This window comes from Narcine bancroftii, chromosome 11 (assembly GCF_036971445.1).
Source record: "Narcine bancroftii isolate sNarBan1 chromosome 11, sNarBan1.hap1, whole genome shotgun sequence".
NCBI lineage: Eukaryota > Metazoa > Chordata > Chondrichthyes > Torpediniformes > Narcinidae > Narcine > Narcine bancroftii.
This window is the reverse complement of record NC_091479.1, coordinates 41,036,346-41,051,878: the sequence shown is the minus strand read 5'-3', so window position 1 is coordinate 41,051,878 and position 15,533 is coordinate 41,036,346. Positions and strand designations below refer to the sequence as shown.

The following is a 15,533-nucleotide window of genomic DNA, read 5'->3' as shown; positions in this document are numbered from 1 at the left end:
AACTACCCCCTTCCCCTAACCATACCTCCTACCCCTTCCCCATACCCACACCCCCTACAACTACCCCCTACCCTATCCCTTACAACCTACCCCCTTCCCCTAACCCTACCTCCTACCCCTTCCCCATACCCGCACCCCCTACCACTATCCCTACCCTATCCCTAACAACCTACCCACTTCCCCTAACCCTACCTCCTACCCCTTCCCCATCCCCGCACCCCCTACCACTACCCCCTACCCTACCCCTTACCACAACCCCTACCCTTACCCCCTTCCACTACCCCCTTTCTCCTACCCCCTTCCCCTCCCCCTCCTCCCCTAGGTTAGGGGTAGGAAGGGGAAAGGGGAGGGGAAGGGGAGGAGGAGAAAGGGAGGGGAAGGGGGAGGGTTAGGGGAGGGGATGGGGGAGGTGGAAAGGGGAAGGGAAGGGCGGAGGGGAAGGGGGAGGTGAAGAGTGGAGGGCTGGGGTTAGGGCATAGGTGTGAGGGCAGGAGAAGGGGAAGGTGAGCAGGAGGGGGTTGGGATGGAGGAGGGATAGAGGAGAAGAGGGGAAGTGGGTGAAGGGACATGGAAGAGGCAGGGAATGGGGTTGGCAGGGCCAGAGGGATACGACGGGGAGGGGTTCAGGCCATCATGATGTTGTCCGTTCTCTGTTCAGCTGGGATGCGAGGTTCTCTGGACTCGTGTCTTGTCTCTGAGATCGCTCCTTCTCCTGGGAAGAGAAATACGAGTGATAGAGATACTGTCTCTGAGGCCTGATCACAATGACTTTGGAGGGTCCCAACTCTTCCCCCATCATCCCCCCTACCCCTGAACACTGGAGCTTTTGCCCTTCCTCTGCTTTACCTGAGGAAGTCTGTTTTGGCGAAAACCACGATCTCTCTCTGCAGAGCTCAGAGCAACGTGTGTCCATCAGGCAACACCCTGGTTCTCCATGATATGGCAGCAAGATGTTAGACAATCATGGATGGATCAGTCGAGACCATTCAGCTGATCCATCTGAACCTACCCCACAACAATGTTACCCTCCCCTCCCTCACACCAGTACTCTCCATTTTTCTTGAATTCCTGTCCATATTAAAATCCTTTTCATGCCTTTTTTGGACCATCCTCCGCTACTACCCCGACAATGCATTCCAGCCACCCACTACATTCTGTGTGAATAAAATGTACCCCTCACGTCTTGCCTAAATTTCCCTCAGCTCACCTTATTTAGACGTCCTCTGGTATTCTCGCCCCAGGAATGCACACAATATTCCAAGTGTGGTCTGACGAGAATTTTATACATCTGCAACGATACCTCTTGGTTTTTGAACTCAATCCCCTGACTCCTGAAGGCCAGCACACAATACACCATCTTAAACTCCCTCTCAATTTGCACAGCAACCTTGAGTGATATATGGAGCAGGATCTAAATATTTCTCTGTCCTGCACACTGTTCATAATCCTGCCATTAACCAAGTGCTCTGCCCACACATTCTTGTAATCCGCCTTCAATGAAGATATTGGTCTATATGAAGCTACTTTTAATGGGTCTCCAACCTTCTTTGGAATAACTGTTATTCGTGCCCTTGAAAATTACTCTGGAAATAAACCTGGACCAGTTGCTTATTTAAGAACATCTGATTTACAGGATTGAACTCCATCTGTCACTTCTCTGCAAACTGGATGACCTATGACAACCTTCCACACTGTCTACAACATCTCTACCTCTGTGTGATCCCCTGACGTACCCACCCTTCCACTCCCATCATCATTCATAAAAATCACAAAGAGCAGGGGTCCCAGAGCAGATCCCTTTGGAGAGCCACTAGTCATTGTTCCATCTACTACTACCCTCTGTTTTCTGTAGACAAGCCATTTCTGAATCCACACAGCCAAGGGTCCATGGATCCCATGCCTCCAGACATTCTGAATGAGGCCTCCGTGGGGACCTTGTCAAGCACCTTACTAAAATCCTCGTGCAGCACATACAGACTTTGACATTCATCTATTTCCGTTGACACCTCCTCGAAAAACTCAATTTGACTCGTGAAGCAGGACCTGCTCCTCACAAAACTATCCATGAGTTTCCCCAGCATGTCTGGGCATTGCCCTCGGCCCCAGCATCTGCAGACTTCCTGGCCAGTCCCTCCCTTACCCCTTCCCAGAGCTTCCGCATCCATTAGAACATCAAGCATTGCTGCCCAGTACAGGCCCTTTGGCCCATAAAGGCTGTACTGACCTTTGTAAATGTTCTCCACAACCTTTACCTGTACCACACCCATAGGAACATAGGAAGTGGGAACAGGAGTAGGACAAAAATGGCCTATCGAGCCTGCTCCGCCATTCAATATGATCATGGCTGATCTAATTTATGACCAAACTCGACCTACCCTGCCTTCTCGCCATATCCCCAAATTCCTCTATCATGTAAAGATTCTGTTCCCTTACATCCACATGCTCGTCTCAGAGACTTTAATATGTACCTATTCTACCAACCGCTACCACTTTCTCCGGTGACGCATTCAAAGCTCTCACAACTCTCTGCATAAAAAAAATCTCCCCTCACCTGAAGCGGATGCTCTCTGAGATTTGCACCTGACACTTTAGGAAAGGTTTCTGGCTGTTCATTCCATCTAAGCCCCCCACAATCTTATTTAGAATAAGTTATTAAGCTGTGGAAGGGGCAAGTTGGGAGAGGGAGGAGGGGAGAGAGCTGGTGGGGGAGGGGTGAGAGCTGATGGGGAGGGGACAAGGCCGTGTTGGGGAGAGGGATCAGCACCCCGTTGAGGTGGTGAACGGACAGACATGGGTGGATCTACCTGCCGAAATAAAGGAGCAATAAGAAGGCCATCTCGGTATCTACCAGCATCTTCTGGGGCTTGATGTCTCAATGGAAAACCCCCTGAGGATGGAAGTAGGCCATGCTCTGCTACAGCTGGTACATGAACATCTGGCAACACAACGATATAACATGACCAGCTCTGCCTCCACACTGGCCGGGTCTATATCCTGAGGGTAAGGGGAGGTGGGTGAAGGGCTCCTCCCTGCCAATCAACATCCATCCTCATCATCCTCTCCGCCCCTCTCCCCTCACTACCCTTTCTCTCCTCACCAATACCCATTGAGACCCTCATGCACCCTTCATCGATATCCAGTCCCCAGCGAGACTCAGCCAGTAAACTCCTTCATATCCTCCAACCCCACCATCCAAGCTTGCCCCAGTGGACAACTTGACCACCCAGACCCACAACCACCTTGATGTAGATCATGGGAATGGGCTGCTTGGCCTTGTTGAAGTGCTGGGCCATGCAGTGAACCGTCTCGGGAACATAGACCAGACCCAGATTCAAATAAACCTCCTCTTTCTCTTGGACACAATACAAACATGTCAGCTGGATTTACCCTCCAACACCCAGTGCCTCTCCCAACTGGAGTGCCAGCCCCTCCTGATCTCAGTAGGCCTGATGCCCCCACTGCTCAACACAACATGGCATGAATCCAAGGGCTCAGCGAGCAGAGCGTCAACAGGCCGTAGTGGACCCGTTCGCTGCCCCATCATTCGGCTTCTGGTGAGACTGCACAAAATGTGCAGCTCTGACCGCCCTCCCTCGTGAGGCAAGTATTCACCGGGAGAGAAAAACCATTGACGTTTCGAGATGAGAAATGTTTCCAGCCGGGTGTTGTCTGGGGTCGAACATGTGGAGGCTGAGTTGTAGGGACGATTCAGAACAGGCGTTGATTTGGAAGGGCACCAAAAGGTTCTGGGGAAGTGAGTTATGGGGGAAAATACATTCGTGAAATGAATTGGGGAAACAGACTGGAGGGGCTGAGTGGCCGAATTTGGCGACCTTGTCTTGTGGTCTTGGCTGCTGCTGTCTGGAGTTGAAATGGGAAGAGGTCATGAGTTAATGGGTGAGGAGCAGGGCAGCCAGTGTCAAGGAGTCGGCACTGGTCAGAGGGGCAGGATGGAGGCAACAGAGAGGCTGCAGCGAGACAGATCAATTGAAGGAATGGGGAAGGTAGCAGCAAATGATATGCATCAGAGTGGGGGTGGGGTGGGTGCAGGTGGATCTTACCTTGACTACAGAGGAGTAGAAGTTGAGAAGAGGGACGATGACGGTGTGATCCAACTTTTGCATGATCTGCAGTTTGCGGTTCTATGGCGAGAGAGGAACATCAGCAAGGCTGGGCGATGGTTCGGAGCCCTGAGGGGCGACTTGTCCAAGTTGAGGGGGGAGGCGGGGAGGAGATTCGTCAAGAGGTCAGAGGTGGTGAACTCCAAGGGAGGCCGAAATGGGGGACTCGTCGAGAGTCGGTGGGGGGGACTTTTTGTGTTGCTGGAGCGGGGACTCGTCAGGGGGTTCAATGAAGTATCACTTCCATTTTTATGATTGTTTTCCCAGCTTCTGCTAAACAATGAATTTGCAGAAAATCTTTGATATTTGCCAGGTGTGTGTGTGTGTGTGTGTGTGTGTGTGTGTGTGTGTGTGTGTGTGTGTGTGTGTGTGAGTGTGTGTGTGTGTGTGTGTGTGTGTGTGTGTGTGTGTGTGTGTGTGGGGGGGGTGGGGGGTTGTGTGTGGGGAGGGGGGCTGCTGTTGTGGGTTTCTGTGACTTTCTCTGTTTCCAAACCCCATGGCTGCTTTGGTCTCTGTCAGATGCTCCTCTTTCCACCCACCCTTCAAAAATGTGTTTGGGGTGTTTGTCAATTGGGTGTAATTGTGTGAAACGGGCTCATGTGTCGCAAGGTCCTGTGAACGTGCTGTAGGCCTAAAGTTAAATATCAGGGTGTTCCATTTCCACACAACTGCTCCTCCCCCTCACCTTGAATCTCTTGTCCTGCAAGATCTTCTTGATGGCAATCAGCTCTCCGGAGTCCACCAGCCTTGCCTGGTACACCACACCGAAAGATCCATTGTCGATGATTTTATCATCTGTTCAGGACACCACCTTGGGGACGTTGGGTCCATGACACAGAGTGGCCATCTCTGTGGTGACCTTATTGCCATGTCCTCTGGGGCAGAAGCAGCAGCATTTACACACCCAGAGGGTACACAACAGGTCATTTATCCCAACCCAGCCTTGCTGTCCTAGTTAGTCTCTACCCCTCCCTCTAACTCCCTTCCAAGGGTCACCTAAATGTCAGAATTGATCCTCTGGTGGTTTGTTCCAGCCTCTCAGTAGAAATATTGCCACCCCAGGTTCCTCTTTGATCACTCTCCTCAGACTGAGGCCAGTTCTGCAGCCGTTCACTTTGTCGACGACCCTCCCTCCATGGGAGGATCGGGTCATCCTTGACCTTCAGCACGTCCCGGGGAGATGAACCACTCTGAACCCTACCACGGGTTTAGCAGAAGCCCTCCACATTCCCAGAAGCTCAGCAACACCGTGATCTTCCATAATGCAAGCGAGACCTCATCGCATGAGGGAGCAGGTGGGGCGGAGGTAGACCCATGCTTCATCGCTCAACTCTGCTGGGTCCACCGCAGCAGAAACACTTTCTAGCACCTTGATCCAGGTCCACTGGGAGAAAGAATCCTATCCCGGTTGGGGGGGTGTGGGGGTGTATGCAAGGGTGGAAGGGATCTTGTAACCACGGGGAGGAGGAGCGGTCCTGTCTCTCAGTGGACAGATCCCATTCCAGGTGGAGGGGGAGCTCTGTCCCATTTCTGTTGAAAGGTCTGCCTTCCATCCCCCTCGCAACTTCTCTTCTCTCTCAGACACCTCACACTCTCCCCTGCCCCGATTCCTCTACCACACTCTCATCCCCCACCCAACACCTCCCCCATGGTTTCCCCAGTCCTTTCCGTCCCCTCGCACCCCATCCCCCCAGCTCAACCCTATGTCCCCTATCTCTGATCCAATCTCCCTTGACATTAGCCTGTGGTGCTACCCCGTTCCTTTGTTCTCCCCTCCACTCCTACAGACCCCATCCCTGTATCCCCTCACATGCCATTGTTCTCCCCTCCCCACTCCCCTCCAGCTGCCTCATAAAGTGCCCTGCACTCAGGGTGGGGAGAGGGGAAATTAAATGCAGCCTCCATTCTCTCTGCCCACACTGGGTGAAGGATGGTGCCAGAGGAGGTTCTGTCCCAGTCGGGGAGCCTGTAACAGGCTCTTTATCTCACCCATGGGCGCAGGGTGCTTCCAAACACAACCCTGTTGATCAGAGGGTCCCTGGGATGAGACAGTGTCCTACTCCGACACGTGGGCCAGATTCCCTTTCCAGGAGAGGCATCTTTCTCTTGTTGCTGTGCCATGGCACAACTCAGCTATGGCTGCCCCATGCAGTGACATCATCACCCCCTCTGTGTCATCATCTCCCCCCTCTGTGATACCTCCCCTCTCTGTAACACCACTAGTGTAATGGGCAGGGACATCCAACCATTTAAATCCTCCTCAATTTCCCCAAGCAAGAGGAGAATAATTCAGCTGGTCTAAATTACTCGTTGTTATCTATTCTAACTCCTAGATATTTGATCCCATTTTGCTGCCACATTTGTTGACTATTTTCTTGACATTGGCTCTAATCCCCCTTCCTAAGTGAGAACATATCACTTTTTATTTTGGCAGGGGAGAGGCCTGATATGGTCAATTTATCAGACTTGGGCGGCTCCCGAACTCCAGCGAATGTGGCCCTTGGTTTTAATTGCTGACAAATAGGGCATTTGGCCATCACAGTTCTTGCAACATCATGAGACCCCCAGATCCTCTGTCCATCATAGTGCCCCCATATGCCCACATTTATGATGCACCAATGCTGCCAAGGCTCCGGGGTCTCTCTGCTTGGGGAAAATAGTGGCAGAGCATATTTGAGCAGCTCAGTCCACAGTGACATTGCGTCAGCTTCAGCGGTTTTCCTGGAGGTGTGTCCATCCACGTGGTGGACCCTGACTATTCTTTTGTTGTTCCACCTCTCAGAAGATCTGCCAGTGCTGTTGTCCTCAGAGCAGGCAGCCATGGATCTGCCTCCCTGTCTCCTGCCGCCGACCCATCCACACTGACGTTCTGTTTGGCACAGCCCAGAAATCCTGTGGCACTGATCGGAAAATAGGCTCCTGGGCCCGCCTGGTTGTCCCTTTTCGTATCAGTGCCACAGCTGCCAGCTTGGACATTTGGCTCTCCCCTCCACCACACCCTCTTCTGTCAGTACTTTATCTGTGGTGGGCTGGAGCGCTCCCACCTTACACCGCTGTTTTCTGCACCTCCACCAGCCCGAGCCGTCAGTAAACCAAGCTTTTTCCTGCTGTCCAGCATCAAGGGTGATGAACGGTTTGCCCCAGGCCATGGTGCCAAGCTCTTCTCGGGGGTCATTCAGGTGGGAGGCTGTCACTTTCGGGCAGGACATGATCTGTTCTTGCAAGTGGCTCAGCCCTTCGGGCCCGGCCTCTGTGTGGTCTGCCATGTACCACTTCTTCGGTCCGCTGTGAGTGGCATCCGCAGATTTAACCCATCACATGTTGGGGAGGTGTGGCTGGAGTGTGACTGTCTCTGCTGTCATCTGGTTCTCTGTGGTGAGCAGGCGAGCATCTGACACTCAGATGGGGAGTCGCGTGAGGCAGCTTCCAGGAGGGAATTGAACCAGAAGCTGTGTGGGACTCGGCAACCTTGCCTCTTTCGCTCGAGGCTCCACTAGGCCATTTTCTTCATGGCAGAGACAAGTAATTCAAAGGGTGTTCCAGTTTTGAGGGGTTGGGGGGTGCTTGTGTTCAGTGGCAGTGGTGTTCAACAGTGTGTTTTGCCATTTAAGAAGCCATTTGTTGTTCAGGTCATCAATGAAGCGGAGATTTTTTTTTCTGGGCAACATTGTACAGTAGATGGAGGGGCAGGGTGAGATGGGGAATATGTTGGCACCAGTAACCCAAAAGACCCACAAAACTTTGTGCCTCAACTTGTTGGTGGGCACCGCAATGAGGATTTTGCATTGAGCAACCATTGATATTTCTCTGCTGCCTGGATGCTCAGGAAAAGGACTGTTGGACTAGGACCCTGGACCTTTTCCAGGTGGTGCCTCCCTGGTGCCAGTGTCTGGGGTGTTGCTGCTGGTGTCCAAGACATCCTAAAGTGGGCCAGAGGGTGTGGTACATGGAGATACCAATGACATAGGGAGGAAGAGGGACGAGTTCCTGAAAAGTGGGTCCAGGGCGATGGTGAGAGCTGAAAAGAAATAGCACGAAGGGAGTCATGTTGGGATGACTGTCTGGGCCATGCGACAGTGAGAGCAGGAACAGAATGAGGTGGAGGATGAAGGCGTGGCCTGAAGGTGCGGGTTAAGAGCTCCTTGAGGGCATCCTATTTGCCTAGCTCGGGAGGCTGATGTCGGAAGTCGATGAGCCTTGTTTCATGAGATACATTCTCCAATCCAGGAAAGCTCCTCTGTACCCGTTCAAATTTAACCTGAGGAAACTGTGTTCATGGTGGAAATCTCTGCAAACACACAACCGGTGTCCTGATGAGCAAGAACATCATGGAGGAGTAATGGATGTCATCAGCGGTGATCTCTTGGAGGTGGAACTGTTCCTTGGCCTGTTTGAACCCCACGTGTGGCTGCGACATCCAGAACGTTGACAGCTTCAACCAAACCATCTGAAGAGCCACCTGGACCGTGATCTTCATGTCCAACTGAAGGGCTGGGTCCTGCTGAGGTCACCACTGTAGCAGGCGTGCTCCCGCGAAGTCTGGAAAGAATGACATGCACCCAAGTAGTGGAAGTGGAAGATAAGTTGCTTGAACATGCAGCTCCAGCCTTGGGTCGGAAGGCGATCCTCCTGTTGCTCATTGTTTCCCACCATGTGGGTCATCCCCTGGGATGAAGGGCATTGGCCCCAACGAGGTCTGCGCTGTCAGTGTGTTTGTCGGCTCTCTAGTGTAGTGGCTCATGTCTCGGTTAACAGGCCACTCCAACTCGATATGTCAGAAGAATATGGAGCCCATATTTACCAAGGGTGGGTGTGCATATTTACATGAAACCCTGACACTCCCTTTCACCTGAAGGCCTCTGTTTATTCAATGAAACTTTAAAGTAACAGACACTTCTGTTGAGGCGAGAAGGGGAGGGGTTAGGATATTGGGAATGGGGGTGGGGGGTGGTTTGTTTATTCTTTCTTTTATAGATGCCACACATTAGATGAGCATTATTATTAATTGTGTGAATTTGTTGTGCTTTTAAGTTTATAAATATATTTTAAAATGATCGGCAGGACCACGAGTGGCAGATAGGATCATGGGGACTCTCTCCCCCCAACCCACCCACCCAAAATATCAACCGGGTTCATTGTCGTTGTCAACGTCGTCGAGGATCCATTCCACCTGCCCACAGCATTTGGCAGCTCTTCTCGTCGGGAAAGAGGTCGAGGAATATCGGAGCCAGTAGCACCAGGCCCAGAAACAGATTCTTCCTGCGAGCAGGGAGAATGGAGAATGATGGATGACCGGCTCAGACAAAGACTCCATGACTCTGCTATTGATTCAACAGAATTTATTTCTTTTTTGGGAGGGACTGCACGTGTATCATTTGTCTCTCTGTGCGTAGGTCCGGTTGTGTGTTTGCAGAGGTTTCCACCATGAACACAGTTTCCTCGGGTTAAATTTGAACGGGTACAGAGGAGCTTTCCTGTATTGGAGAATGTATCTCATGAAACAAAGGTGACTGAGTTCGGGCTTTTCTCTTTTTCACCCCAAAATTAACTTTATTCTAAAATTATTGACCAAGAGGACAACTGTTCCATGTCTTTTCTCATCCTCGTGTTGCATGCCTATATTCCCTTCACTGCACACGTTCTCTGTTTAACATCATTCCACCACTTTGACACCTTGTGGATACTCACTGCACTCTGTGGTTGAAGGGGTTCCCCTTAGCCTCCGCCCCCCAAGACACGGAGGTTTAGAGTCCTTCCCCACAGCGCCCTCGTGTTGGCTGCGCCAAGCCTCAGTGCATCTCTCAGCAACCTGGACTAGGACAGTGGGCAGCGTTCCCTCACCCACATCTCCATGTGCTAAAAGACCAGCAGGTTAACGTCGAACAGTTATGCCCTTCGGACCTCGATGTTGTGCTGACCTATCAATTCCAAGCAAAATAAAAACTAGACCCTTCCTCCTTCATAACCCTCCATTCTTGCAATGGAGGGAGTGCAGAGGCAATTTACCAGGCTGATACCTGGAATGGCAGGAATGACTTATGAGGAAAGATTGCACAAATTGGGATTGTACTCGCTGGAGTTTAGAAGATTGAGAGGGGATCTCATAGAGACATATAAAATTCTGGCAGGACTGGACAGAATGGATGCAGATGGGATGTTTCCAATGGTGGGAAAATCCAGAACCCGGGGCCATGGTTTGAGGACAAGAGGCAAACCATTTAGGACCGAGATGAGGAGGAATTTCTTTACCCAGAGGGTGGTGAATCTGTGGAATTCATTGCCACAGAGGGCAGTAGAGGCAGGTTCATTAAATATATTTAAGAGGGAATTAGATCTATTTCTTCAGTATAAGGGTATTAAAGGTTACAGAGAGAAGGCGGGGACGGGGTACTGAACTTTAAAATCAGCCATGATCTCGTTGAATGGCAGAGCAGGCTCGAAGGGTCGAATGACCTACTCCTGCTCCTATCTTCTATGTTTCCTTCATTCATGTGTCCAAGAAGCCCTTAAATGCCGCTAATATTTCAGCCTGCACCACCACTCCTGGCAAGGCAGTCCTGGCACCCACAACTCTGTGTAAAAACAAGTACCCCTGATATTGCCCCTAAACATTCCTCCCTTTGCTTTGGGCTTCTAGTGTTTGCTTCTCTTATCTGGGTTTCAGGCAGACCAAAGGGCATCTTTCACTGAGATTCTGGTCTTCCAGCAGTTCTGGATGTCTGTCTCTGGATGCTCTGCTCAGGGGACCACCCCACAGTATCTCATCAAGTCCTAGTCTCTGTGTCAGCAGGAATTCCATGCTGACCACTGCCTGATGGCCCTGTGGTCAATAGTGTTTGTCTATGCAACCATTCCCATGAAGGTGATGGGGCAAAGTCCTGCTGACTAGGACATTGTGTGGCATCAGGGCCAGACCAATCTTTCGCAACACCTGAGCCAGGTAGAACCTCAGCAAATAGTGGCTTTTCATGCCCTTGCACGTTGTTTCCAAGCACAGCCACACACAATAGCCATGCTGGTTAGGGTTATGCCCCCATTGATTGACGGCGTACATGGTCCTCCAGACTCTATCCATTTTGGACCCCCACATGAATAGGAAATGTGTTTTGGGAATTGACAGGGTGGAGGTGTGGGGATGGGCCACACCTGCCTCACGTGCAGCAGTACCAAGAGCTCCTTGCACCTGATGACCAGGTTCTACCGGATTGAGAGAGTTGGGCATCTCTGTGGTTCTCCCTGTCTCCTGGAACTGGGGGTCTCCTTACTGCTCCCCATCTCCTTGAGTTGGTACTTTGTTCTCCACCATCACCACAAGACAACCAAGACCCCTGGATGGAGGGCAGACGCGCAGAGAGATCAGTGAGAATACGGGTAGTTTCAACAGGGTGGGGTCCATCCTGATGCCTGATAACAGGAGGAAACCAACGGGGAAGGAGGATGCAGGGCATTCGATAGCAGGTGGGGCAGGGTGTAGACATGGCAGCTGACTGGAATTGTCAGGGGGATACTGAGACCTGGGAGAGGAGGGGAAGGAGGGTGCAGTTGTGTTCTAACGAGAGAGTGCTGAGGGAGAGGCAACATGGGTGGAACCTCAAGGCAGGGGACCACTCAATTTTTTGCAGGGATGGGCTCTGTAAATAGAATCACAGATATCCAGCAAAGAGCATCTTTGTTCCCCTGCCATCAGGAAAGAGATATAGAGGAATAAAAGCAGAGAAGCCAGGGAGGGAAATAGCTTCTTCCCACAGGCCATGAGATTGACAAGGCAACATGAGCTGGATGGGAGCTAAGAATGAAAAGGTGGAGAGGAATATGGACTGATTACAACAGCACACCCAGCAGGAGAGTGGGGCTGAAGGGCCTGTTTCTGTGTTGTCTATCTGGACCAGCCTTTTGAGTTCAGCTTTAAAAGACCAAACCATTTTTAAATTTAATATCAACGGTATAGAATGAATCAAGAGACAAGATGTATGTCCAGCGGCAAGCGTCGAAGGCACTTCCTGAAACGGAGGCTCTGAAACCACAGGGAGGTTCTAGCCGGAATGAGGCCTGGCTTCCTCTGGAAGGAGGAGAGGAGGCAGGGATAATGTGGGGGAAGGGGTGGGGAGGGGAGGGGGTAGGGATGCCTGCCTCCGTTCACCTCCCATTTCCTCTACACTGTACCCCTCCTAATTCCCCTGCCCATTCCCCTCCCCCATCACCTCCCCATTTCCCGTGCCCCGCTCGCCTCCCCCGCTCCCCTCCCCAACCTAACCCTAACAAACCCTAACCTTAACGTTAACACTACCGATACCCTTAAACACTACACCACGTCCCCAACCCTAACTCTTATTTCCACCCTGTCCCCTAAACCTATACCTACGCTGTCCCCTAAACCCAGCCCTAATCCTACCCACCTTCCCCAAACCCCAACTCACACCCCACCTCTACCTCCTACTCCTACCCCCTTCCCCTAAATCTAAAACAAGCCCACTTCCCCAAACTCTAAACCTAACCCTAAACCTCGACCTAACCCGAGCCCACATCTCCTAACTCTAAACCTAACTGTTCCTCTACCCGTCCCTGACCCTTATCTTAGTTCTACCCACCTTCCCCAACCTTAAACTAAACCCTACCCCTATCCTCTATACCTACCCCCTTCCCCTATCCCTCCTTCCCCTAAGTTAGGGGTAGGAAGGGAAGGGGATGGGAAGGGGACGAGGGGAAGGGGAGGAGGGGAAGGGTAGGAGGTGAAGGGGAGGAGGCGAAGGGGAGGGGGAAAGGAGAGGGGAAGGGGAGGTGCAGGGAGGAGGGCTGAGTTTAGGGCATAGGTGTGAGGGTAGGTGAAGGGGAAGGTGAGTGGGAGGGGGTTGGAATGGAGGAGAGGTAGGGGAGAAATGGGGGCTGGGGGAAGTGGGTGAAAGGATATGGAAGAGGTGGGGAATGGAGTTGGCAGGGTCAGAGGGAGAAGGGGAGGGGTTCAGGCCATCATGATGTTGTCCGTCCTCTGTTCAGCTGGGATGTAATGTTCTTCTGGACTCGTGTCTTGTCTCTGAGATCGCTCCTTCTCCTGGGAAGAGAAATACGAGTGATAGAGATGCCGTCTCTGAGGCCTGATCACGATGACTTTGGAGGGCCCCAACTCTTCCCCCATCACCCCCCTCCCTACCCCTGCACACTAGGGCCTTTCTCTTCCTCTGCTTCACCTAAGGAAGTGTGTTATGGAGAAAACCACAATCTATATCTGCAGAGCTCAGAGTACCGTGTCTCCATCAGGCAACACCCTGGTTCACCACGACATGGCAGCAAGATGCTGGACAAATCATGGATGGATCAGTTGAGTCCCTTCAGCTGACCCATCTGAACCTACCCCACAACAATATTACTCTTCCCTCCCTCTCACCAGTACCTTCTGTTTTTCTTTTATTCCTGTCCCTATATTAAAATCTTTTTTGTGCCTTTTTTGGATGAGCCTCCAGTACCACCCCTGGCAATGTATTCCAGCCACCCACTACATTCTGTGTGAATAAAATATCCCCCTCACATCTTGTCTAAAGTTCCCTCATCTCACCTTATTTAGACGTCCTCTGGTATTCTCGCCCCAGGAATGCACAAATATTCCAAGTGTGGTCTGACTAGAATTTTATACATCTGCAACATTACATCTCTGTTCTTGAACTCAATTCCCTGACTCCTGAAGGCCAGCACACAATACACCATCTTAAACTCCCTCTCAATTTGCACAGCAACCTTGAGCGATTTATGGCGCAGGATCTAAATATATCTCAGTCCTGCACACTGTTCATAATCCTGCCATTAACCAAGTGCTCTGCCCTCACGTTCTTGTAATCCGCATTCAATAAAGATATTGGTCTATTTGAAGCTAAGTTTAATGGGTCTCCAACCTTCTTTGGAATAACTTTTATTCATGCCCTTGAAAATGACTATGGAAATAAACCTGTACCAGTTGCTTGTTTAAGTACATCTGTATTTACAGGATTCAACTCTATCTGTCACTTCTCTGCAAACTGGATGACCTATGACAACCTTCTACACTGTCTACAACATCTCTACCTCTGTGTCATCCCCTGACGTACCCACCCTTCCACTCCCATCATCATTCATAAAAATCACAAAGAGCAGGGGTCCCAGAGCAGATCCCTTTTGAGCGCCACTAGTCATTGTTCCATCTACTACTACCCTCTGTTTTCTGCAGACAAGCCAATTCTGAATCCACACAACCAAGGCTCCATGGATCCCATGCCTCCTGACGTTCTAAATGAGGCCACTGTGACGACCTTGTCAAGCACCTTACTAAAATCCACGTGCAGCACATACAGACCTTGACCTTCATCTATTTCCTTTGACACCTTCTCGAAATACTCAATTTGACTCATGATGCAGGACCTGCTCCTCACAAAACTATCCATGAGTTTCCCCAGCATGTTTGTGCATTGCCCTCGGACCCAGCATCTGCAGACTTCCTGGCCAGTCCCTCCCTTACCCCTTCCCAGAGCTTCCGCATCCATTACAACATTAAGCATTGCTGCCCAGTATTGCCCAGTACAGACCTTTGTTAACGTTCTCCACAACCAACTAACCCTTACTCGTACCACACCCATAACTATGGGTGGATTAAATATCCAATTAACTTCTTTCTGAATTAATGCATCAGGAATTTGATGTTGATTCCAATTTTGAATAACTTTTCATAATTCTCGTTCAGCTCCTTTCAATTTAGATCCATTATCAGAACATAATTCTTTTACTTGACCACGTCTAGGAATAAAACACCAAAGAACATTAATAAAAGAGTCTGTATCAAGCAATGACGCTGCTTCAATATGAATTGCTCTCATAGTCAAACAAGTGAAAATAACTCCATATCGTTTTTCAACACTTCGTCCTCACTTTACTTGCAAAGGACCAAAATAATCAATGTCCACGGATGTAAATGGGAATTCATCAGGTGAAACTCTGTCCTGTGGTAAATCTGCCATTTGTTGTTGTCCTGGTTTTCATTCTCTCTGTTAGTCACAAAGAGATGAAACCTCATGATTTCATTATTAATATATTTAAGCACTGATGTTCTATCAGTCCAAAACACAGGATCTGCTAACTCCATCTGTAATTCTCTTCTTAACATAGCGTCCATTTTGCTCACCACAGTAGCAACAGTCTATTCCATTCAAGGTCTTGTGACTGACTTTAATGGAGCCACTCTGGCTTTTCCCATTACAAATCCACCATCTACTCGCACCTGGTTATTTCACAGGACTCAGTAACTGACAGGATCAAAACCATCTTCACTTACATCAGAAAAATGGTGTAACTGAGCAAATGTGGCCACTCCAAAGTCTGTTGACGTCAAAACTTCCAAGTATTTGAAGACGCTCAATCTAATTTTTCCAATCTTGTGTAATGGATTCTGGA

The 15,533-nt window shown here is 50.4% G+C and overlaps 1 long non-coding RNA gene across 1 annotated transcript; it reads right to left on the bottom strand.

The window, feature by feature from the left end:
- Window positions 1–4,083: 4,083 nt before the first annotated feature.
- Window positions 4,084–6,237, bottom strand: LOC138745290 (uncharacterized). Its single transcript, XR_011346143.1, has 3 exons — window positions 6,111–6,237; window positions 4,807–4,996; window positions 4,084–4,142 (listed from the first exon to the last, which is right to left on the bottom strand). It is a non-coding gene; the product is annotated as an uncharacterized lncRNA (long non-coding RNA).
- Between the last annotated feature and the right edge of the window lie 9,296 nt (window positions 6,238–15,533).